The sequence below is a fragment of the Octopus sinensis genome, linkage group LG3 (genome assembly GCF_006345805.1).
Source record: "Octopus sinensis linkage group LG3, ASM634580v1, whole genome shotgun sequence".
NCBI lineage: Eukaryota > Metazoa > Mollusca > Cephalopoda > Octopoda > Octopodidae > Octopus > Octopus sinensis.
This window is the reverse complement of record NC_042999.1, coordinates 66,173,682-66,199,501: the sequence shown is the minus strand read 5'-3', so window position 1 is coordinate 66,199,501 and position 25,820 is coordinate 66,173,682. Positions and strand designations below refer to the sequence as shown.

At 34.0% G+C, this 25,820-nt stretch overlaps 1 long non-coding RNA gene across 1 annotated transcript; it reads left to right on the top strand.

Annotated features, from left to right (window-relative positions):
- Positions 1 to 1,096: 1,096 nt before the first annotated feature.
- Positions 1,097 to 24,721, top strand: LOC118762472. Its single transcript, XR_004998224.1, has 4 exons — positions 1,097 to 1,231; positions 9,497 to 9,502; positions 18,768 to 18,779; positions 24,710 to 24,721. It is a non-coding gene; the product is annotated as an uncharacterized LOC118762472 (long non-coding RNA).
- The last annotated feature ends 1,099 nt before the right edge of the window (positions 24,722 to 25,820 follow it).

Here is a 25,820-nt window from a genome sequence, read left to right as displayed (position 1 = left end):
TAAAAATTGTTTGATTACAATTAACTGAAACGCTATTCACAATTTATGTATCGCTGAAATGCAGCTAATATGGATTACATCTTTTTGTAGGATATGTATCTGATGATCTTACTTCACTAACCCTACACATCTCTATATCCATATACTTTCCACATTTTACTTACGAATAAATACGTAAATTGGGAAGTCGTGTGCTAAGATATGCAGGCCAATGCAAAATGTATTAAAACTTAGAATCAATTTAAGCAAAGAATTGACACTAAATCACATGTCATCTAAAGAAGGAAATAAAGCTCTCGGTTGCTAGTAATGTTTTGAGATGCATGAACTGGGAAAGGAAATTAGATTATTTAAATTTCTGAATCTTGCAAAAGCTTGAGCTACGCAAATGAAATTAGGAAAGGAACAACATGCCAAATTTATGTGATATAGGCTGTTAAGATGCATTAAATTTTTCTTCAAGCTGTGTTACATATAAGGGAGCAGCTATTTTAGTATTGAGAGGAGACTATGGTTCAATATGCTTTCTCGTTTATTAATCTTTACATTTCCAAGTCTTTCCTATTAAAAGTTCTGAAATTAGCTTACAAATATAATAATTGTTTAGTACATATTTAGAGGCCATCGCAAAGTAATCAGAAATCTGATAGAGATAACAACCATAAGGCTGTTATCTCATACGATTTTAAATTCAAGAGCTTAATCATTCTAAAAAGAACAAAAGAAAAAAAATATTTTTGATCCAAGAGAAGGAGGAGACCCACTTTTATATCAACATCTATTTTGCATTTTGGACACCCAGAAGTACATATTTTAATTTTACCAGGATTTGGTATAATTTCACATATTGTTTCTCATTATTCTTTAAAAAAAGAAACTTTGAGAAGACTCGGAATAATCTATGCAATATTATCACTTAGGATTTATTGTTTGAGCACACCATATATTCACAGTTGGTATGGATGTAGATACACGAGGATATTTTACAGCTGCCACAATAATTATTGCAATTCCCACAGGAGCCGAGGTCTTTAGTTTATTAGCTACTATCTATGGATCCCCTATTAAATATACCTCCCCTATACTATGATCATTAGGATTTATTTTTCTATTTACTACTGGTGGATTAACTGGTATTGTTTTATCCAATTTATCCTTAGATATTATACTTCATGTTACATATTATGTAGTTGCACATTTCCATTATGTTTTATCCATAGGAGCTGTTTTTGTTACGGGATTGTTACGGCTGGAAAACTGTAGTTCAGATAACTGCTAGATGAGGATTTATCAGGGAGTAGACAGCAAAAAACAGAACAACTGCAACAACATAAGACCAAGGGTTCGTAAAGTGAGATGAAGGATCAACCTAGAATATCAATCAACGTAACTGCCAGCTCAATCGCAATTCCCAAATGAAGCTGTTTCAGTTTACTTGCATCTCCTGAGTAAAGACGAAAACATCCTTAAAGAACACTGGATCAATAAAGTTGACCTGCGTGTCGTATTCAGTGTCGTGATTGGATAACTTACACGAGAATAACTTCTACATCGTATTGTTATAGAACAGGGGCACAATTGATTTAACTAGTATTCGGTTTTGCTATTTCATGAAATTCCGCATTAGAAATGTGGCCGTGCTGGAGCAAATTTTTCTGAAGTTTAGTCAATCATATATTAGAACTCTTCAGTCTGGAACTTATTTTATGTATCTGTATTTATCGAATCGGTAGCTACCTGAATTAAAGGGACACACACACGCACGCATACACACACGTACACACACACACACACACACACACACAAATAAAAGAGAAGGTATGAACGTAGAAGTATATATATTTATGCATATACGGGGTTGAACAAGATAATGGAAACACCTTAACATTTCAAGCAAATTAAAATTAATATGGGGTAGGGTCACCATTGGCAGTAATTACATCTTGAATTCTACGAAGTATAGACTCGTACAACGCTTGAATTGTTTCCAAAGAGATTTTTGTCCATTCTTAGTTAAACAGTCTCTATTTCTTGTAGTGATGATGGTGGAGGATATCGACTTGTTTTTCTAAAACGCACCATAAATGTTCAATAACATTGAGACCATAAAATGACTTAGTTGTTCTCCAAACAAGATCGATAGAATGACTTAGCGGTTCGCCAAACGAGATCGATAAAATGACCTAGTGGTTCGACAAACGAGATCGATATAATGACGTAGCGTTTCGCCAAACGTGATCAATAAAATGAGATGCTTAATTTCACTAAAAAAATGTAGCTGTTTCAATTGGTGCATTATCATCGTGAACATTGTGGAAACATCTAGTATCACAACATCATTTTATCGAACTCGTTTGCTGAACCGCTACGTCATTTTATCGATCTCGTTTGGCGAACCGCTAAGTCATTTTATGTTACTCATTTTTGGTGAATCGCTAATGTCAATTTATCAATCTCATTTTTTGTGAAACGGTAAGTCATTTTATCGATCTCGTTTGGCGAACCACTAAGTCATTTTATTGATCTCGTTTGGCGAACCTCTACGTCATTTTATCGATCTCGTTTGCCGAACCGCTACGTCATTTTATCGATCTCGTTTGGCGAACAGCTACGTCATTTTATCGAACCCATTTGGCGAACCGCTACGTCACTTTATCGATCACAGTTGGCGATCTGCTACGTCATTTTATCGAACTCGTTTGGCGAATGGCTACGTCATTTTATTGATCTCGTTTGTTGAACAGCTGCGTCAATTTATCGATTTCATTTGTCAAACCGCTACGTCATTTTATCGATCTCGTTTGGCGAACCACTAAGTCATTTTATGTTACTCATTTTTGGTGAATCGCTAAGTCATTTTATCAAACTCATTTTTTTGTGAAACGCTAAGTCATTTTATCGATCTCGTATGGCGAACCGCTAAGTTATTTTATCGATCTCGTTTGTCGAACTGCTACGTCATTTTCTCGAACCCGTTCGCCAAACGTGGTCGATAAAATGACTTAGCGGTTCGCCCAACGAGATCGATAAAATGACGTAGCTGTTCGCGAAACGGGTGCGATAAAATGACTTAGCGTTCGACAAACGATTTCGATAAAATGACGTAGCAGTTAACAAGGAAGTAAACCAAAACTTTCAGCCTGGGATCGCCGGACTCTTATGTGAATTGTTAAAAAGGATCACAAAACGCACAGCTCCCAAAATTACTGCAGAGTTTAATGAGCTCCTCGAGAATCCAGTTTCCACGAAAACTGCGCCGGGAGCTGCACAAAACCGGATTTCCCGGGAGGGCTGCAATCAGAAAACCACTACTTTCAAAAACAAATGTTGCAAAGCGTTTAGAGTGGAGTAAAAACCTACAGAGTTGGTCGCTAGACAGTGGAAGCATGTTATTTTCTAGGACAAGTCATGCATTTCCTATGTCCGACCACCGGCCGAGTATACGTATGATAACCGCCAAAAGTGTCATTTGACCCAGACTACCTTCTTCCAACTGTTGATCATAGAGGAAGATATGTTATGATCTGGGGTTGGGGTGGGGGGCTACATCTTGGAAATCCGCCAGCACAATTAATAGTGAAGACTATTTAAGAATTTTATCTGATCAAATTTATCCTATGGTTGCGGAACTGTTTCCGGAGCGAAACACAATCTTTCAGGATGATAATACACCAACTCACACAGCTAGAGTTGTTACTGAAAAGCACGAGGAACATTCTAGTAAAGTTGAACATATTATCTGGCCACCACAGTCCCCAGATCTCAATATTATTGAACATTTATGGTGTATTTTAGAAAAACAAGTAAAGAGTCGATATCCTCCATTATCATCACTACAAGAACTGGAGACTGTTTTAGCTGAATAATAGGCAAATATTCTTTTGGAAACAATTCAAGCGTTGTACGAGTCCAAAATCCGTAGAATTCAAGGTTTAACTACTGCCAAAGGCCTACCTACCCCATATTAATGTAAATTTGATTGAAATTTTAAGGTGTTTCCATTATTTTGTCCAACCCCTGCACATACGTACATACATTCTTACACACATTTCATACACACAGACACACACACACACACACAGATACCTAGGATTCTGTATTTGATATTTCTTCAAAATATCTCAAATATATTTCTTTTAACCAATGAGACAAGTAGTTACAGTTGACTAATTAAGATATTGGTATTTTTGCCTGACGAGTCAAAAATATATTGAAAGAGAAATCAATCAAGTGTCAGGTGACTGTCTGTGACCAACGATACTTATTTCCCGTAAGTGACAGTGTTTTGTGTCCACGGATCTGAATATTTATTGCTCACTTGACTGGAAATTCGAGTTTGTTAATTTCAAATCAACCGTAACCGATCTGTCATGTAAGTTAAAGGTATTCAAGGCATGGTGCTCCTGTGTTTTGTCAGATGTGGTATACCTATGATTTGTCACACCGACGGTTATGGCGACCAGGATATCGGCTGTTCCCATCAACGGAACAGCCTGATCAATAGGCGAACGTGAAAGTGGTTGAGCACTCTACAGATGCGGGTACGGTTTTCTCCTTTCTCAAGGCGATTCAGCGTGACAAAGGATGCGACATGGTTGCTCCTTTGAAATACAAGTATTACTTTTTTTTTTGCTAGTTGAGTGGACTGAAGCAACAAGAAACAAGATGTATTGCTCAGCGACACAGCGCGCTGCCGTCAATCAATCACACGACCTTACGATAGCGGGACGAATATCTTAAACACTACGCCACGCGCCTTCATATCATGTGTCATTATATTAAATATATACCTGAGTGATTTGGGTGAGGTTTGGCGGCTACTTTTTGTAAGTCAGTTGGTCGCATTACGGTTCCCTTGTGTAACTAAATCCTGCTGCTGACAGCTGGAAATCGGGAGTGTCTTTAGAGTTATTTAACCGCTTCTCAGCAAGTGGTATGCCGAATTTGCTAGTGTACGAGGCTGAGTCAAAAAGTAGTGACATTTTGTTTAGGACTGGTATAATTACTAACACAGGAACATGTATCATACATAAAAATGAAGGTGGTCCTCTGTGTATGACGTCCCTACTTCTCAACATGGTCACAGTTTCTCTTAATAGCAATGTTCCACCTTCTAATGAGAGCATGTATCCCTTCCCCGAAATTCTGTTGACTCTTCTTTGAGCCACTTCTTCACTACAGTTTTCACTTCCTCGTCACTGCAATAATGTTTGCCTCCCAAACCATCTTTCATGGGACCAACGAGATGATAGTCTGAAGGCGCTAAATTATTCCAGTGACAAGGAAGTGAAAACTGTAGTGAATAAGTGGCGCAAAGAACAGTCAACAGAATTTTACGGGGCAGGAATACAGGCTTTCATTCGACGGTGGGATTTTGTTATTGAAAGAAACGGTGACTATGTTGAGAAGTAGGGATGTGATTCAGAGAGGACCAGCATTATTTTGATGTATAATACATGTTCCTCTGCTGGTAATTATACCTGTCCTAAACAAAAATGGCATTACTTTTTGACTCATTCTCGTATATGAACACGAAAGTTGCTTCGATGAGTGTCACTACACAGCATGGTTTCTTTTAGGGTGTTCTCCGTTGTCTTTGGTGTTGAAAACAGCCTAACACTTCGGGTTTAGTGAGAACCATACTAAGAAAAGACTCCGCGCATTACATATCCGCAGACGTCATAAGCATAGCAAATTTATAAGATTGTATTATTGGTCTAAAATACCGGTTTCAACTCTTGAATATGAATATGATCATGACGTTTACAGAGTTGTTAATGTCTATGCTCGCGCACCTTGGCAAATCTGGATCTCAAAATTTATGCCCTGAAAACATTTTAGGTAAGAAGACTGATGAGTTCTGTGTTGTAGTTTCGTTCCAGTTTTTCGTTCTCTAGATGCAGATTTATGATAGAAAAAAACCTTTCATGTAAGGAAGGACTCCATGAATGGACGTGTATGTTACATTATCATTCTTACCTGCATTAAGAAAAGTAAGATGTAATTGAAAAAGATATTGCTGCTATTTCTTCAAGTTAGAATAGCCATGTAAAAGTCGTTCATCGCTTGGTGTATGTTGTGCCATGGAATAAAACGCTGGATATCTCTCGCCAAATGTTATTAGTAATAAAATAGTAAAATGAAGGTGGGATAGATAGTGATTAATAGATATACAGAGATAAATAAATGCACATATATACATATATATATATATATATATATATATATATAATATATATATATATATATATATATATATATATGTATTATATATAATGCACATATATTATATATTCATATATATATATATATATATATATATATATATATATATACATACATATATATATGTATTTAAATAAATGTTTGGAGAGAGAGAGGGGAGAGAAAGAGTGGGGGCAAGAAAGAGTAAATATAGAGAGAACGAAAGCCAGAAAATCAGTTGGAGTTAGAACATGAAATTGATTAGATGGTCGGAACGCAATTTGATATTTTCCTGTGCATAGATCAAATGATTTCACATAAATAAACACAAGTGTGGCATAACAAGTATATTTGATTAAATGCATTATTTTATTCCATTATATATTATTACGTAATCTTACATAAATATCGAACGGGATAGTATCGTAATAGTATGTGCAATGGCTTCAAACATGAATCAAAACTGGTTTGTGGATTGCTCTCACTGGGAGGTTACGCTTTGGTCTACGGCGCACGCAACTCTACTTTATTTTAACTCATAATATGAAATGGCTTATACGGATGTGTTAACGGTAACAGCGAAGAGTAAACTAATAGGAATTATATTTGCCATGATGCATATTTTGCATTTATTAGATTTCAATAATAATTGTAGCGAGTTTCAAAATGGGATTTCTGCATTAATGTTTCTAACAATAAGAGCTGAACACTAAAAAATGGCTTCTGAACAGAATATAGTAAAGCCTCACATAGTAAAGCAACACACATACACATATACATACGTATAGGTGTGTGTATGTTGTGTGTTTTCGTGCGTATTTGTGTGCGGCTGTGTCCGTGTGTATGTTTATATACTGTGAGAGTATGTATGCATATCTATCTATCGATATATCTATCTATCTCTCTATCTCTCTATCTATCTATCTATCTATCTATCTATCTATCTATCTATCTATCTGACTATCTACATATATATATTTATATATATATATAATTATATAAATATAAAGATATATATATATATGTATATATACACATACATATATATAGGTGTATGTGTATACATACATATTTATTAATATATATATATACATATGCATATATATATAGTTAGATTTATATATATATACATATCATATATATATATATATACATATATATATTACATGTATGTATACACACACACATATATATATATATATATACATATATGATATATATATATATATGCATATATATATATATAAACAATTATGTATATATATATAATATATATATATATATATATATGTATACACCTATATATATGTATATATATATATATATATATATATATATATATATATATATATATATATACCAATTATTTACGTTTTTATTATTTTTTTGCAATCTAATTAATCAATGGTATTTGATATTTATTTTAATTTTAATATTTCTATCATATGTAATTTTTAGATGGTGTAATTTAATTGTTCATTTGGAATTGATCAAAGGTGTTTCTTTCTAATTTGTTATATATATACATTATATTGTGTGAAATTTGATTCAGTATTTCTAAATTGAATTTTTGCCCTGTAAGTTAGGATTAATATTCCCTGAAATAATTATTATATATATATATATATATATATATATATATACTTTACAGATATAGAGTGAAAGATAATTAATTCAATAAAATCAACAAATTCACCTAGTAGTATTTCGGTATGGAAAAGGACCATATTCGGTAAAAACTTATATAATTATAACAATAAGGGTTTGCAACAAGTTGCATGACCACATACCGAAAATTATATATATATAAAATTATATATATATATATATATATATATACATACTCTTTTACTCTTTTACTTGTTTCAGTCATTTGACTGCGGCCATGCTGGAGCACCGCCTTTAATCGAGCAAATCGACCCCGGGACTTATTCTTTTGTAAGCCCAGTACATATTCTATCGGTCTCTTTTGCCGAACTGCTAAGTAACGGGGACGTAAACACACCAGCATCGGTTGTCAAGCAATGCTAGGGGGACAAACACAGATACACAAACATACACGCACACACATATATACATATATACGACGGGCTTCATTCAGTTTCCGTCTACCAAATCCACTCACAAGGTATTGGTCGGCCCGGGGCTATAGCAGAAGACACTTGCCCGAGATGCCACGCAGTGGGACTGAACCCGGAACCATGTGGTTGGTTAGCAAGCTACTTACCACACAGCCACTCCTGCGCCTATATATATATATATATATATGTGTGTGTGTGTATGGGTGCGTTTATGTATGTGGATTTAATTCTCCCTGTAGAAGTTTCGTCATGATTTAAATACTCCTTGTATATAATTCATTGTATTTCAAGATTACTTAAACTGATATAATATCAACAATTTCCCTGCTGTTCGGATGTCAGATGTTTATTGGTTAAATGTATTAGATCAACATGTATGCACAGCTGTGAAGATCATTTTAAATTATATAAATTGACAATAACTCATAGCCATTTAATTCACTGCCCTTATAATTTACATCTGTCGCATTGCAATAATGATTAACCTGTTCACGTGCTGAGAGGATTTGCTCAGACTAAAAGGGCACAGTTTTCTCATGAGCACAGTACATCACCTGATCTGGGATCGAAACCACGAAGTTGCATGTAACACCCTGAAACTTAGGCTATGTGTCTTCACCCGGTATTATCATATTGTTGGTATATTGCCGGTATCCGGTGATACTGGATAAACAGCTATTGCTTTCTTACTTGTTTCAGCCATTCAAATGTGGTCATGCTGGAGTACTACGTAGAAGATTTTTTTTTTGCTGTGGTTGCTTAGCCTCTTATTTCAATCTCAGTAGTTATTTTAAGTTTATTGCCGACTTAATTAAATCTGCTCGCAGCGCTTCGTGACGTGGAATAAACACAGCCATACTGTTTTTTTGTTTTTAAAAGTTTTCCGGTATAAAAACACGCATACATACAAATACACACACACACACGTGTGGTTTTGTGTATTCGTATGTATCCGTGTCTTTGTATATATATATATATATATATATATATTATATATATATATATATATATATATATATGTATATTTATATATATACATATATATACATATATATGTGTGTATATATATATATATATATATATATATATATATATACACGCATATCAATAGATAAAGTAGATAGATAGATACATTACATACATACGTACAAACATACATATTCCACATCTTCCTCTCAACAAATCACTGTCAAGACAAGAGTCGGCCCGAGGCTCTAGTAGAAAATCGTTTCTCTGTTTGCCAGTAAGTCGGACTAACTCGTAGAACATATGGTTACGATCTGAACGTCTTAACCATAGAGCCATACCTGTATGTCAGAACAAAAGTATTTACTCGAAAGTAATTTTCGAGAAATCGATCAGACTGAGATAAATAACTCTTTGAAACAATATGCTGTGGTTTTGGGGCTTTTTTTAATATTAGAACCGCAGCTGTTGGTAGAATCAATACAAAATAAGACAACATGTGAAGTCAATGGCTTTATCATATTAAAGTTATCGCTGTGTATCCTGGTCAAGAGACTTCACTTTCATTGATTGAAGCCATCTAACTGACGATTATTACTGTTGTTTAATCTACGTTTAAGCTTTATCAAAGAGATCTCTAACTGACGAGGTCCAGCCGCGACCATACTGTATATGTGTATACTGTTCAACATATATTTGCTTTTGTCTTGAATATGTTGACGTATGCTTTCGCAGAAATAAGTGTAAACTACCCTACATATTCTGCTTATTTTGATCAACGTATTTCAACTACAGTTATCCATACTCTTCCTCAAACCAGCCAAACTCACGACTACATTATTCAATGCGTTCTCTTCTAAGAGAGAAGTGTTTGATTAAAATGAGATGTATGTCTGCTATCTCTACCATGTAGAATAACCCCATAGAAGCTTTACCAGAACCATAAAATCATAGCATGCGGTGGTGTGAATAGATATGTTTATGTACTTTTATTTCCTCCTCAGTCAGAAGACAAAAGTTCATATATCTGATCTCATCTATTTGTTTAAACGTGTTGTGTATGATTTGCAAGGCCCTCATTCATATGCATTTTCAGTGGCCCTATTTAGGTGGACCCTCCGTTTACATTGCCCCAAGTTGTATATTCCTTTCCTCGTTATAGCTAGATAACTTGCGATCACGGTTCTGCTGAAGTGGGACGAATTTGAGGTGAACAGCAATAACATATACAATGTTAATAAAAAAAAAATATATATAAGAAAAAATATATAGAAAGAAAATATATATAAAAGACAGCAAAGCTTCTACAACAATTGCACCTGCAGTAACATGCGGCATCCACTCATGTTAAAATAGAAAAATAGAATTCAGAAATTGATTTTGTTCTTCTATTTTAACATTATCAAAATTAATTACTTGAGTGAAAATACAAAGTGGATTACAGATATATAAACGTATGGGATCGTATCCGCACGTATTTACTTTCGCAGTGAAGGTTCACGAGACATTTATGTAGGTTTCGATGAAGATCAATCTAGCTGGTTTAATTTCTATTTATGAATGAATAATGATATTCCCCCCACCACTTCCCACCCCAAAACCGATAATATTATTTGATGTTTACATATCACAATGTGCTCAGATGTCACGTTGACAGGCAAAATGATAATTATTAAGTACCATACCAATACAACAGCAAATCTCAAAAGCTTAAATCTACGGATTTATAATATATGCGAGGAGCTACAACGTAGACCTAAAACTATGAGCTTTGAACTATTTTTCACTACATGAAAATCCTTTTGGAATTTAATATAAAAAAAAACAATCTTGTTTTAAAAATGGTTAATACCTTATTCTCCTCCTCATTTTCTGTGGAATATACTTTTTTATCATTTAGGTTAACTTTGCTTGTAGAAAATACAACAGATTTTACGATTCCATAATTCATTCAAACAGAATATATATAAGTATACAATCTGTGAAAAAAAAAAAAATTTTAAAAAGCAAAAACTAGTCTGTACCCATTGGCGAAAACAATATGAATTCATTTCCAAAGTAAGCGAACTTCCTTCGTATACGCAATTAATAACATTGAGAAAAGGCGGTGAGGTTACGTTTAACGTTCTATCTACAGATTAATAGAAAGTCAGTATTTATGACATGGTTCTGAAGCAATTACGAATAACTTGTGGTGCTTCTGTGTTATTGTTATAAAAGTCCCTTTTGAATTAATGCCTTTCACAAAAGCTTTCTGCTAGATAGTTGTTTCGTGTTCGATGAGAAGCGTTCGTGTATTAGAAAGATAAAAGTGTAAAGTGGCCGAATATAAAAGATATACTTTTTTTTTCCTAGAAAAGCAAATGAAGTCAGCATTTTAACATTGATATTATAAAAAGAGAACGGGTACATCTGTGATGCGAATATATTGTTAAGGGAACAGTCTTCTCAAAGGACGTGACAGAATGAATATGATATATATATATATATTATATATATATATATATATATATATATATATATAAATATATATATAAATATATATATACATATATATATATATATATATATATACATATATACATATATATATATGTTTGAGTGTGTGTACACATATGCACTTATATATGCATATATATATATGTATATATGTCTGTATTTCTCTCTGTGTGTGTATGTGTGTGTGTGTACATGTATGCATATGTATGTATGTATATATTACAATGATGAAAGACGTAGTTATTTCCAGATCGTGATGCTTCATGTATCAAAATCGTTTGATCATTATTCAGGATGCGCTTTCAGATCAAATGCCGCTGTGGAAATATTCAGAAAAATTAATATAAACATTACTAATAATGGTATTAAAAAAACTTGGAAATATATCATTAACTGAAGCTGCCTCTTCCTGTATGAATTTTGATTTCTGCTATTGTATTGTTATGATTGAAACTACACCATCCGATTTCAATTGGTGCCGTAATGCATCAGAGAAACATGTTTTCCAACTATATTTTTTGCAGTTCTCTTATTGGTTCAGAAGGAAATAATTGTATTTACATGAATGATGGAAGTAGTATTTACGCTTTATTTTTAGGCCTTCCTCTCTCTCTCTCTCTCTCTCTCTCTCTCTCTCTCTCTCTCTCTCTCTCTCTCTCTCTCTCTCCCTTGAGGCTGATTGGGTTTTTACGATTATTCTGTTCAAAGCGGGAAAAATAATAAAGCGTAGATGGATGAATTTTATAGCGTAAGGACAATTTAGTTGGGCAGAATGTGTTTAGTACAGTCTTTGTAATGGGTGCTAAAGAAGGGTTTAGGTACAGATGAAAAGGAAATCTGATAGGGTTGTATATAGCTTGCACGTTCCAAGGAGCAGAAGTTATTACAGTAACGATACAATTTATATATTATATCTGTGCACAGGGAAACTGATCCTTAAAAAATATTGCTTTGCACGGAATTAAATCAGAGGTATCTCATTCATAAAGACTTCCACTGTGCTTACACACCACTCACAATATCTTTTCTTCTTTCAGAGGCTGATCTGATTTGAATATTCAGCGATAATGTGCAGTTCTTCTTGCGGACGAACATTGTCTCTTCCTAGTTTGAAAGAATCAAATTTTCATGTTGTTCGGCACAATTTCCCGGTAGATTTCAACTGTAGTATCACAAACAAACACAAACACGCAAATACACATACACATACACACACACGCGCGCACACACACACACGCACGTACATACACATACAAACACACTTACACACACACACACACACACACCACACACATGCACACACGCACAAGTACACATGCACACACGCACACCACATACACGCCGTACAAACACAGAGATAAACACACAGATGTAGAAGAAACCGCAGATATCAAATCCAGAGTGTAGAACGATTGCGGGGAAAGAGAGCTTTGCTGCTGGACCAAACTGGCTAAAATAATAAGTAACGAATGAACAAAAACATTGTGGTGGTGTAGCACCCATATTTTGCTTGTTCATGCCTCAGAGACATTTAGTTGTCAATAACCTCCCTCCAGTTATTCAATAAATCCATGTAGATCTCTTTACTGGCTTTTGGCCATGCGGCACTAACTCATGATGGACGACGTAGTTCTGATAAACAAGGAAAACAAGAGCATATAACTGCATTTGAGTACCTCCATCTTGATCTATTTGGTCCCGCGCTATGAACCAACGAATTTCGCTTGATGCGCATTTCTCTACCGCTTATAAAAATCATCTGAACGTTTATTTCATAACCACTTGCTATGAACTTTTACACACGTCAGCATCTTTTACGGAGAGACGTTGTTGAGAAAGATTGTTTAAATTTGGAAATCTATTTTAGAAGAAAAGCTTCTAGATTTGAAACACAGTTATTAATCCTCATACCGCGTAGGAGTGGCTGTGTGGTAAGTAACTTGTTTACGAACCACATGGTTCCAGGTTCAGTTCCACTGCGTTGCACCTTGGGCAAATGTCTTCTACTATAGCCTCGGGCCGACCAAAGCCTTGTGAGTAGATTTGGTAGACGGAAACTGAAAGAAGCTCATCGTATATGTGTATATATGTATATATATATGTATGTGTGTATGTTTGCATGTCTGTGTTTGTCTCTCTAGAATTGTTTGACAACCGATGCTGGTGTGTTTACGTCCCCGTTACTTAGCGGTTCGGCAAAAGAGACCGATATAATAAGTACTAGGCTTACAAGGAATAAGTCATGGGGTCGATTTGCTCGACTAAAGGTGGTGCTCCAGCATGGCCACAGTCAAATGACTGAAACAAGTAAAAGAGTAAAACAGGGTTGTCCTGTGTGTTGTTGGAAATGACTCCGTAATAGTTTTCCTTATTTGAAACAACATTCCAAAGAAGCACACTGATCCTCAAAATCCACCCTTGACCAACATGAGTGAGACATCCAGCTGCACCAAGCCAGCGTTTAATCTAACACATGCAAATTAAGACTTGAATTAAGTGCATCATGTGACTATTATTTGATTATCAGATACGATACACTTCTTGGATTTAAGATATCAGTTGGCTCTGAGGCAGTCTCAGCATGCTCTCATCCTTCTATAAGCGCATGGAAAAGCAGTTCTTGTTAATCTTACCTGTTAATACATCACCATAGTTATTAAGGTAAACAGGAGCTCAATGAACTTGTTGTTAAGAAACGTTCGATATTTTAGCTCCAATTTAGTCAAATATGTATTAAGCAAAGACATAATCACTATATTTTTTTTAGCGTAGATGTGATTCCATTGCGGAGAAATTATCATAACAAAACACAGAGCGTGACTATTTTTCTCTACTTGCCTTTATAGAAAATATTTCTTTCAAATGTTAGTTCATAGTTCGGCAGTGGTTATAAACCTTTTTTGTGTGATCTATAAAATATATGCAGCTTTGAATTTGTGAGTTACAATAATGCAGTCAGTACTCATATGTGGCTGCAAAGCTCGTTGCAATATGCATTAAACTTCAAAAATATAGAATATTAATTTTCCTCTTGGTGTGGGCATAACGCCTTTTATTTCGAAGCCAAAGAACGTGTCATTGTGAATATCATTAGCGATGTAGTTAAAGTAATATGGCTAAAACCTGTGTACCTAAGCACCTCTGAGAAATAAACTTATCTATTTTCCTTAGGCGGTCACGTTCTTTGCTAGATTATTAAAATAACTTGGTGATATATCAAAAGATATAGCGGTAACGTGCTTAAATTTCAGGCTAAAGAAATTCATACTTATGTATAAATAATCTGTGAATCAAAAGTGGTGACTTTATATTATATTCTACAGATTGCTGCTGTCTTTAACCCACACTCTGTAAAAATGGTAAGATATTAACATAAAAAGCTGGTGAATGGTGAATAGGGAAATCTTATTGTTATTCAGAACAGAAACGTGGAATAATGTGTATAGAGATGAAGAGTGACATGTCTTCTAAAGGTCAGCATGCAAATACTCAATATATGTAGCTTACTTGTAAAATAAACTCATAGATCTCTCTTAAGTTTTATTTGTTTGTTTCCTTACGAATATTCAGCAACAAATGATGGTCAAATTACACTAACCGTTGTTATTTACTCAAAAGGCATGAGTTACAAAGAAAACAATCATTGTCCAATTATGATTCTTCACTAATTCAGCTGCTGTCTTAATATCCCTTCTCAATGCAAACGTGATCTCTTGGAATTTTATGATCATATTACTGGATACAATGAAAGAAGAGAAACTGAAGGATACTGCTGTTGAATGACAATAGAAGCATTCTGAAATTTTGTGGAAACAAAACACCGTAAAGGTCTTCAAAACAATTTATTCTTTTCGAAGACATTTTGTGTTGAGTTTTTATACTTTTGTGTATTTGGAGAAATTATTAAAGAAGTCAACATCATGTTTCATAAATAACAAAATAAAATTACGGGTTGTAAACAGAATTGAATTCCGATCTTTTCGAGAAAGAGAGCCTTGATCGAAACATTATTATTCGTTTCTTTATACAGCACATAACTTACTTATCGAGATTATAATAATCCTTCCTTCTAAAATGGAATTTAAACTCAGAACATAAACACGGACGAAATGCCGCTAAGCATTGTGCCCAGCGTGCTAACCACTCTGCCTTTATAACTGCTATAATTCTAGTAACAATTGGTGGTAGAGGATAAAATATAGATATCAGTAGATGATGCATGGCGCAGACTAAAATCTAAAATTTTAAATTTTATTGCTATTGCTTTCGAGACCTTCACTAGATTTCTCCAACTTTTTGTTACAATTTTTTATAAATATTACTGTTATAGTTAATCAAGCGAACATATATTTTTCAGAACAATTAATGGGAGATTCTTCTTTCCTGTAGTTTTATTTAAAATTCTTCAAAATCAAATAGTACAGAGGCTGTAATCTTAATAAGGCATCGCCCTACCTCCTATCTTCCAGAATCTTTCTCCATTTCTATTTTTCGACTTTGCTCAGTCTCCCATTTTGTGGTCTTTATTTTTCCGTTTCCTCCTTTTAACGAGACTTTTGCTTCATGCATGTCAACATTCACGAAAAACATTTTGTCATGACATAGTTGTATGATCGAAAAATTTCATTTTCTCTTTCTTAAAACTTGTCGAAGGGGGTTAATGGTTTGCAATCCTTTCAATAATTTGTTTCTAACAACTCTCATTAGTTCGACGTTCTGATATGGGAAGTGACGTATCTTTCCATGAATTTCTTTTGAAACGCTTTAAGTAAGGCAGAGTTATAAAATTCGGCGTTATCATTGAAAATGTGAACATTAGCAGATAACGTAGGCAATCTAAATGAAGTATACTTAACTAAATTCCTAGTAATTGCCCTAGCATTATTACTAAGTTTGGTCAATGGTTTATGATATGGGAAGTAAGAGTTACTGTGTAAGTTAAGCGTAATGTCTAAAAAGTTGGCCTTCGTCATATCATCATGAAAATCGATATTTAAGCCCGTTCTACGGAGAAATTTACCTAAACTATTCTTAACTTTTTGTACCTTTTGGTTGGAAACATTTTGAAGGTAAAGTAAACAATCATCACGATATAGACCTCCTTTAATGTTAGGGAACAGTTCTGATATTTCAAAAAGAATATATATATATATACAGACTAAATCATCTACTTGTGCTGAATCAGAACTTTCTATTGTAACATCAAAACCATCTGGTGTATCTTTACGGACTCACAACTTATCGTCAAATTTTATAATAGATTTTCTGGCTGCCAACACAACATTAATTTCTCTCTTGGTGAGACCAGCTTTTAATTTAGATTGGTTGATTCTCTCAATCTCGATACATTATAACAAAGGCAAGGAAATCTGTCTTCTCTGTAATTCTGAACTATTCCCCATTATTTTTTTCTAAACGTCTCCTAGTAAACACGGTTACCGATGTAAACATTGGCAAAAACACACCTTTAGTTCATATAAGTGACCTTTATCATTGTATATAATTTAAACATTAATTTTCTTTTTATATTTCACATTCACTAAAAATGTATTTTCCTAGTATATAAGGTTTTATCCCTCCTCTTTCTATTGGCTACCTCTGGCGTTATATCATATAACGTTGTTTTCAAACAGTATTAATTGCGTTCAGTTAATCATTATACATATCCATAATTTTCTGTTAAAATGTCTTATTGACGAGTTTCATTTCTTCACTTCCCTGAAGAGAAGATTACATTGTTTTACACCATTTTATTCCTTTGGAATAATATCAGTGATATCTTTGAAACATATGTAGGAAGTAAAAGAATTTGAATTACACCTGAGTTAAATTCCATTTATTTATTTATATATATTATACAAAACATTTCACGTAAACTCGAAGTTTCTACATTTAAAAACAAGGAGTTATAACCTTTTTATTTTTGTGATTTTTGCCACCCTGGTAACTATTTATCTATTTTTTCCGTGTTAATTGTTAACAAGTGAAAAATACACACACACACACACACACACACACACACATATATATATATATATATATATATATATACATACATATATCTATACATATATACACACACACACGCACACATGCAGGCAAACACACATGCACACATGCACAAATACGTGTATACATACATACGTATATGTATATATATGTATATATATATATATATATATATATATATATATATATATATATATTATATATATATATAATATATATATATATACAGCAACTTGTACTACGATATTAATGTTATAAATCTACTTAAGTATATTCTGCTTTCTTGTAAACCTGCCTGTTTTACAAAATATAACTATTAGTATTGATTTCATTAAAGCAAGTTAATTGCACTGCACATTCTTTCTTCGGGTTAATGAAATCGTCAAATGGAAACTGCGTAGAATCTCAATGTGTATGTATGTGTGGGAATGAGTGCTTTCATGTGTTTTTCAACTGTTATTTATCTTCTACTAGCTGACCATGTATATTAGTCTGTTCTATATCTCTCTCATTAAGAGTTTCACCACACTTCCCACTAAAAAAAAAATACTAACAAAAAATAAAGAAGAAAATGATTGAATAAGTACCAGTGTCAAAATATGCATTTAAAAAATTTAATAATTTAATCGATCAGTGCTATTATACTGGCTCAATGTCTGGCCGTACTCAGCGAATAAAAACAAGTTAAATAACAGAAGAATATTTGCAAAGACACATACAAACGTACACATATATGTATAATCGAGCTGGCAGAATCGTTAGCACACCGGGCGAAATGCGTAGCCGTATTTCGTCCGCCGTTACGTTCTGGGTTCAAATCCCGCTGACGTCGACTTTGCCTTTTATCCTTTCGGGGTCAATAAATTAAGTAACAATTACGCACTGGGGTCGATGTAATCGACTTAATCCGTTTGTCTGTCTTTGTATAGCCCCTTGTGGGTAGTAAAGAAATACATATGTATAATCGTATATTTTCCATGGCTTTTTAGCAATAACTAATATAAATAGTTTGCAGTTGTAGTCTTTTTGTTGGATATTTGCTCTCCCTATTTCCCACCTCTCCTTTGAAAAATTGCTGCAAATACAATCTTTACGTTCGAATCACCTTCAGTTACATGAGTGTCAGCTTTGTTTTGTCAACCCACTGTTTTCCCTAGATCTGATAATATTTCTTCACATCTTCATCATTATAATTACCTGTTGGAGAATAAATTTCAATGATTAAATGGATTATGGCTCAGCTGCTGTCCCATAGTGCATATAAGAGAATCGGTGTGCATTGCATGGCAGATTTTAACGTATTGTGTTGGAGCTTGAAAGCTGCATTCATTATATGATTGCTTTCCTTCCCTACTAAACCATATTTTATTCACGTTATCTGCGGTGAAAGTTCCACGTTTTGTTCAGCGTGTTCCAGCAACCCCTATCATATTCAAAGAATAAACCCTTATCTCAAAAGTTAGTTGTTGAATACTATAGAACGCAAAACTGTTTTTACTCAGTTTTCGATTGTTGATTTGATGCTTTATTGTAGTCATTGGATTCGCCGTAGAGAAAACATCAGTGTTCTTTTTATTCCCGTTATTAACTGGGTAGGGCATTGACGTTTGCTGCATTTTTGCGACGATTGTTTGAGGATATTATCTGGACGCGCTTCATTTTACCTCATGTATTCTATGTTAAAATTATCAGTAAATTACAAGAAGATTTGTTAATGCTAATCGTCCAAAAGTGAATTATATTCAATTATCAAAGCATGTGTTGTCATTTCGTTTTTATATTTGGTAACCAATTATTATTATTATTATTATTATTATATTATTATTATTATTATTATTATTATTATTATTATTATTATTGTTTCTATTTCTTCATGGAATACCAGCTTAATCGTTGCTTTTATTGTAGTCGGGCTTTAGATCTAGAAATAGAAATATAGTTTATAACTATACTACTTAATAACATTTTCCTTCTATGATATATAAAATTACTGTCAATGAACCAACGAGGGGGCTAGAAAAAGCAGCCAAATGAATCACTTCTGCAATGTTTCAAAGAATAACTAAAACAGAAGGATCCCGATGGGTAATGTCTGTAATACACAGAAAGACAAGATGATCAGCATCCAGTATATCAGAGCTCATAACCCAGACTATCATGATACAAGCAATCATTTCTTTCTAAGGAAAAAATCTCGAGAATTTTTGAAACTTTACGGAGTTGTTTCGAAAACGATCATTAATAGATGCAAACACAATGTAATGATTCATGCATCTCTCAAATTACTGCAATTTAGGTAAGATCATCAGAATAAAAAGGTTTTACACTTTCCCAGAAAAACTATTAAAAAACTGTAAATGTTGAAACTCCACCGGTAGAGCGTAATACTTCAACGCTATCCGTCAGTAAATCATTCAATAGTGACAGAAATATTAAGAGGAGACTTTACAACTGTTCAAATTGGGATTAAGTGGTAATTATTTTTAGCAGTATTTATAGTGAACTAACTTTTAAACACGAATTTCATATTTAAACTTGACATGAAGAAACTCCTTTTAATGGAAACATACTGAGACTTTTTAAACCCAGATTATTCTATCCCTAAGAGAAATCTAAATGAACCTTACGATGCAACAATTGCCATGAACTGTCAAATTACGGCAGATTCATCGGTTTGAGAATATTGTGTTACAAAATTATCCGCCGGTAGTAAATTGTGAGTATAACCCGTCTGTCCATTGGTAGTACAACCTATCTGTCCATTTAGTATTGGGTTGTTGCAACTGATTCTCCAGCTGATGACTACAATTTTCATTATGGGAATTATCGATAATAATGTTTCCAAGTAGTACAACAACAAACATTTACCCGATCCTATAGTTGCTGCTAACGGAGCAAGAGTTAATGTAGGGTGCACAGAAATTTCAGGTCATCATTTTGAAGATGACCGATGTGCAGTAGAAAGTGTTGCTGCACAGCTAAGGTAAGAACATTTGGAAACCCTGTTATATGACAAGTAAGCTTTTGATAACCGTTGGAATAATTCGAGATAATTTCTTCCCCGGAGATATGACAGCAAGGGTATTAAGCGAAAAAATCCCAAGAAATATTGAACAGAATTATGCAAAATAATAAATTTGGAATTGAGCAAGGCGTGTTATATTCATTTAAATTCAAGCAGCAAGGAAAGATTCATGCTCATATACTCATAAATTTGGGCATAAAATATAAATTTATGCCCCAGGCAAAATTTATCCGATGGAGCGTACGAAAACCATATTATACATATACCGACTCAACGTTTGACATAAGATGGTTTTAAAATATATGATTTACGACTCCTGTGACATTTTATTTCCTAATGCGTTATGCAGGAACAATGATAAATGTTGTGAAGTCTACTAATGTAAGGAATTTAAGGAAAATATTGAAGACATCCATTTTATATTCGGTAGCCAAATATCACAACAATACGGTTGGCATCAAGTACACTGTGCATTTCAAAAGTAAAAATCACACCGTCCTGCAATCCCGATGATATCACAAGATACAAAATGTCGACTCGCAAGATGTTTCTGGTGACAAATCGGAAATTGATACATTTGATAAGAATAATGAGAAATTGTGGTAAACTTGGCTGAATAAGGCATCGTAATAATAAAACGGTTTCAAATGTTGGCACAAGATTAGCAATTATGGTGAATTGTTCGAGTCGTTTAAATTCACCCCGGTGCTCAACTACTACCTGTTGACTACGAAAGGAGGAAAAAATGTCGGTTTCGGCAGAATTTGAACTCAGAACGTAACGGTAGACGAAATACCTATTTCTTTACTACCCACAGGGAGCTAAACACAGATGACAAACACGGACAGACAAGCGGATTAAGTCGATTATATCGACCGCAGTGCGTAACTGGTACTTAATTTATCGACCCTGAAAGGATGAAAGGCAAAGTCGACCTCGGCGTAATTTGAATTCAGAACGTAGCAGCAGACGAAGTACCGCTAAGAATTTCGTCCGGCGTGCTAACGTTTCTGCCAGCTCGCCGAAATACTGCTAACCGCTTTAACCGGCGCTGCAACGATTCTGTCAGCTCGCTGCCTTCAACGTAATAATAGTAATACTTCTCCAAGATTTGAGTCAAAAGATTGGATTTATAATATTTGTACGTCTACGAGTACGCTCAATGTATGGGCTTTATATATTTACAGGTAACAAAGCTACGGACAATATCCGATGTAAAACTAGACTTACAGCAGCACAATCTACCATTTATATATAAAATGAGATTTCCAGGTGTTTCTGTAATTTCAATGAACTAAACACACTGTAAAGCTGTTTCAGACATTTCGCAAATATTTTCGACAAAAGGGTGACGAATGCACTCTAAAAATATCAAGGAATTGGTAAAATTCGTAATTACACATTAAGTGGTTCAAAAGTGAATAAGCGAAAAAAGAAACATACAATAAAATATCTTTACAAGGAATGTTCTAATCATGTAATTATTGCATTAAATGGTTTCACTTGGTTAGCAAGGTTCTTCATATGAGCTCATGTGTTGAAACAGATTTTGCTGTATATCGTGGGTATGTCAATGGTAAGGTCGCAAATAATGACAAAATGACTTTGACAAATCATGCTGATTGAGTGATCGACGAAATAAATACTAGAACAATTGATTACTTAATTGGTTAAAGGGTAAGCCAATTGATAATAAGTAAGAATAAAAGAAGGAAAATGGAACAAGCGCAAGTTTTAACTTGTAGCATAATGAACCACCCGAGACACAAAAAAATTACACAAACTATTTGTAGAACAGGATTTTTGTTTGTATATATATATTCAGTGTGGAGGCGCGTGGTTTAGTGGTTAGGGTGTCAGCATCATGATTGTGGTTTCGATTCCTGGACCACGGCGAGGGTTGTGTTCTTGAGCAAAATACTTCATTTCACGTTGCTCCAGTCCACTCAGCTGGCAAAAATGAGTAACGCTGCAATGGACTGGCGTCCCCTCCAGCTGGGAAACACGTACACCATTGAACACGGGAAACCAGGCCCATGAGCCAGGCTAGGCTTTAAAAGTGCGCATTTATTGTTATTATTAGATATATATTCAGTAACAAATAAGCCCATCACTTTTGATGGGTACCAGATAGTTTACATATGAGCAGCTACTTGAGTGGCTGTAATCATTTAATATAACCAATTAAACGATATTGAAATATATGCTAATTTAATCAAATACATTATTTTTGGTTTTATTTCCAATTGCCTGCAGTTTCAATCGAACACTCCTAGCATAATTTATGAAGTGGCTAATCTAAAATAGAGGAAAAACTATTTAGGATGTGAATATTTGCTCTATAATTCTATCAAGTTTTATATGATAACATACGAGCGCACACACGCACACACACACACAAACACTCACACATACACACACGTACGAACACACACAGACACACACAGACAGACACTCGCACACGCGCACACACAGAGTAAATTTAAGGAATTTTATTAACATACGAACTGGCTCTCAACGTGTAGCTTTTAGCGTTGAATATTTTATCTAGCCAAACAAAACTCATTAAGGAATTTCGGATGCATTTTGCCATTAGTTATTTTAACTCTCTCACACACACAAGCATAGACACATACATACATACATAACTACATACATATATACATCTAAAAATACCTACATACACCCACATATGTATATGTATATGTATATATATATATATATGTATATATATATATATATATATATATATATGCGTGTGTGCGTGTGTGTTTGTGTGTCTGTGTGTGCGTGTGTATATTTCTGTGAGTATGTGTTTAATATTAATGAGACATCCCAAATGAAGAAGAATTTTCAGGTTGAATCATGCCTCAGCTAAAAATTCTATTAACTTTTATCTTCGTACGAACTATATGCGCTATTAATAAACTAATTAGGGTTGAGCGATAAATATTCAGAAATAATAATTGAAATGCAGCAAATATTTCATGAGAAACAATGAAAAAAATATCAATTTCTAATCATATATTCATTTATTCTATGATTCATGTCAGTAGTTGGTTTAAGATTTGACTTGTGTGTCGTTTATCTCCATCGAATAGGCTAAATGCAAGAGAAACCGATATTATGGTGCCGTTTCGAGTTTCAGCTTTGGTAATTTCTGTTAATTTTTTTACGGGCCTTGGGAAAACCATAAATAGGTTATTTCATCTACTTCATTAAAATATTTACTCTCAGATATGAATGAATCAGGTGCATATAGGATTCCCATTGGAATCAGAATTAAGTTGTATTCTAAATGTAAATTATAGGTGTTACCTATATTATAGGTGTTACCATTTAACTATAGGTGTTATCATACATTATGCGTGTGTTATATTGCAATACTACACAATGGCTGTGTGAGCTACGAAATCCTCGTCGCCACTGTTATGTTGCACGTTCGGATGCCTCTACTACTCAACTCGACTCCGCTACTCCTCTGTTCTAGTCTTCTCCCTCTATATCTACGTATTGGGCTAGCCTACTTCAACGTCCACACAACAACGTGTTACCATTTAATTCAAATTACAGCATTATGATATAGGAAAAAAAAGGAAAATCAGCTCACCCTAAAAGAATTAAGGCATTGTTTTTGTCGAAAACGGCATTTGTATCTAGCACGTTTTCTACAAGCTGCTCTCGGTTCGCTATGGTGCAACATTTTCGCTTGTTCTCTTTCCATCTCTTTAAATACTATAACAGAGTAAGATATCAAAATGATCTGAACATCGATATGCAACAGAAGTCCCTATCGGTTCATAAAGTAAGATTAGGAATGTTTGTTAAAAAGCATTAGGCTATTTGACAATCAGTCAAGTATTTATTGGTTATTTTTTGGTATTGTCTCTACATTACGTCCATGCTGAATGAACTTAACTCTTAGAATCAAGATCGGTTTGTCTAAGTATGTTATGAAGGAGAGTATAAGCCACTTGCTATAATTACCATAGTACCATTACAAGTTATTATTTCGCTTTCATTCATGAATCCCCTTCAGATTAAGATGTGTATCTATATTTGAAATGCTTCAAGAATGAGAACTAGTTTGAGATTTGTGAAGAAGAAATGCATTCTACAAATTATCAAATATATTAGAATTTTGTTTACAGTAATTCCTTGCCATATCGTGTTTCACATATCGCGTTTTATTATTTAGGCTTACGTCGATTTCTCCGCGGTGTTGTTTTGCATTTATAATAAAATTAATATATACGAATTATAAATATGATATTAAAAAAATTACATTGCAGTATTGTTTCTACTTCGCGGATTTACCCCTATCGCAGGGGGTTATGAAACGTAACCCCCACAATAGTCCAGAGATTACTATACATAGAATTTCCTGATCCTCAGCTATAAGGTACGAAGAATTTTGCTACAACTATTGAGCGTGGAACTTCGCCGTTTTCTTAAATATATCTTGAATATAAAAGGAAGTGTGAATTTAGTAATAATACTGGAACTAAAAATTAAATTCCCTTCAATATAATGGTGACAGAGGATTGGAATACGATTCCAATTCTGTAGAGAGAATAAGCGACAGAAATCATTATAGTGTTCGAGTTGACTACAGAATTCGTTTTCTAATGAGACCCGCTCTTGAACTTATGTGGGTTACTGTATATTTAGCAGGACCAAATTTCATTAAACTTGACTGTATTTTAATTGCACTATATATGAACATGCATATAGACACTCACACATACACTTACATATCCTTCGATTGAACAACGCTATACAAAAAAAAAGAAGGAAATTGCAAATGTTGCACCCATCCAAAACATTATATACAACTGGAAAAATTAACCAATTGCATTTCATATGATATACAATATGACAGACAACTAGAGGTTGGAAATTCAGACAATTCTTTCGGTGGGAATTTATTTAATGTAGTCATAAGGAATTACTTCAGATTGCATAAATTTCCGACCTCATCAGACGTTATTTAAACGTTGCATAGCCTACAATACTAGTTATAATTAGTTGACTAT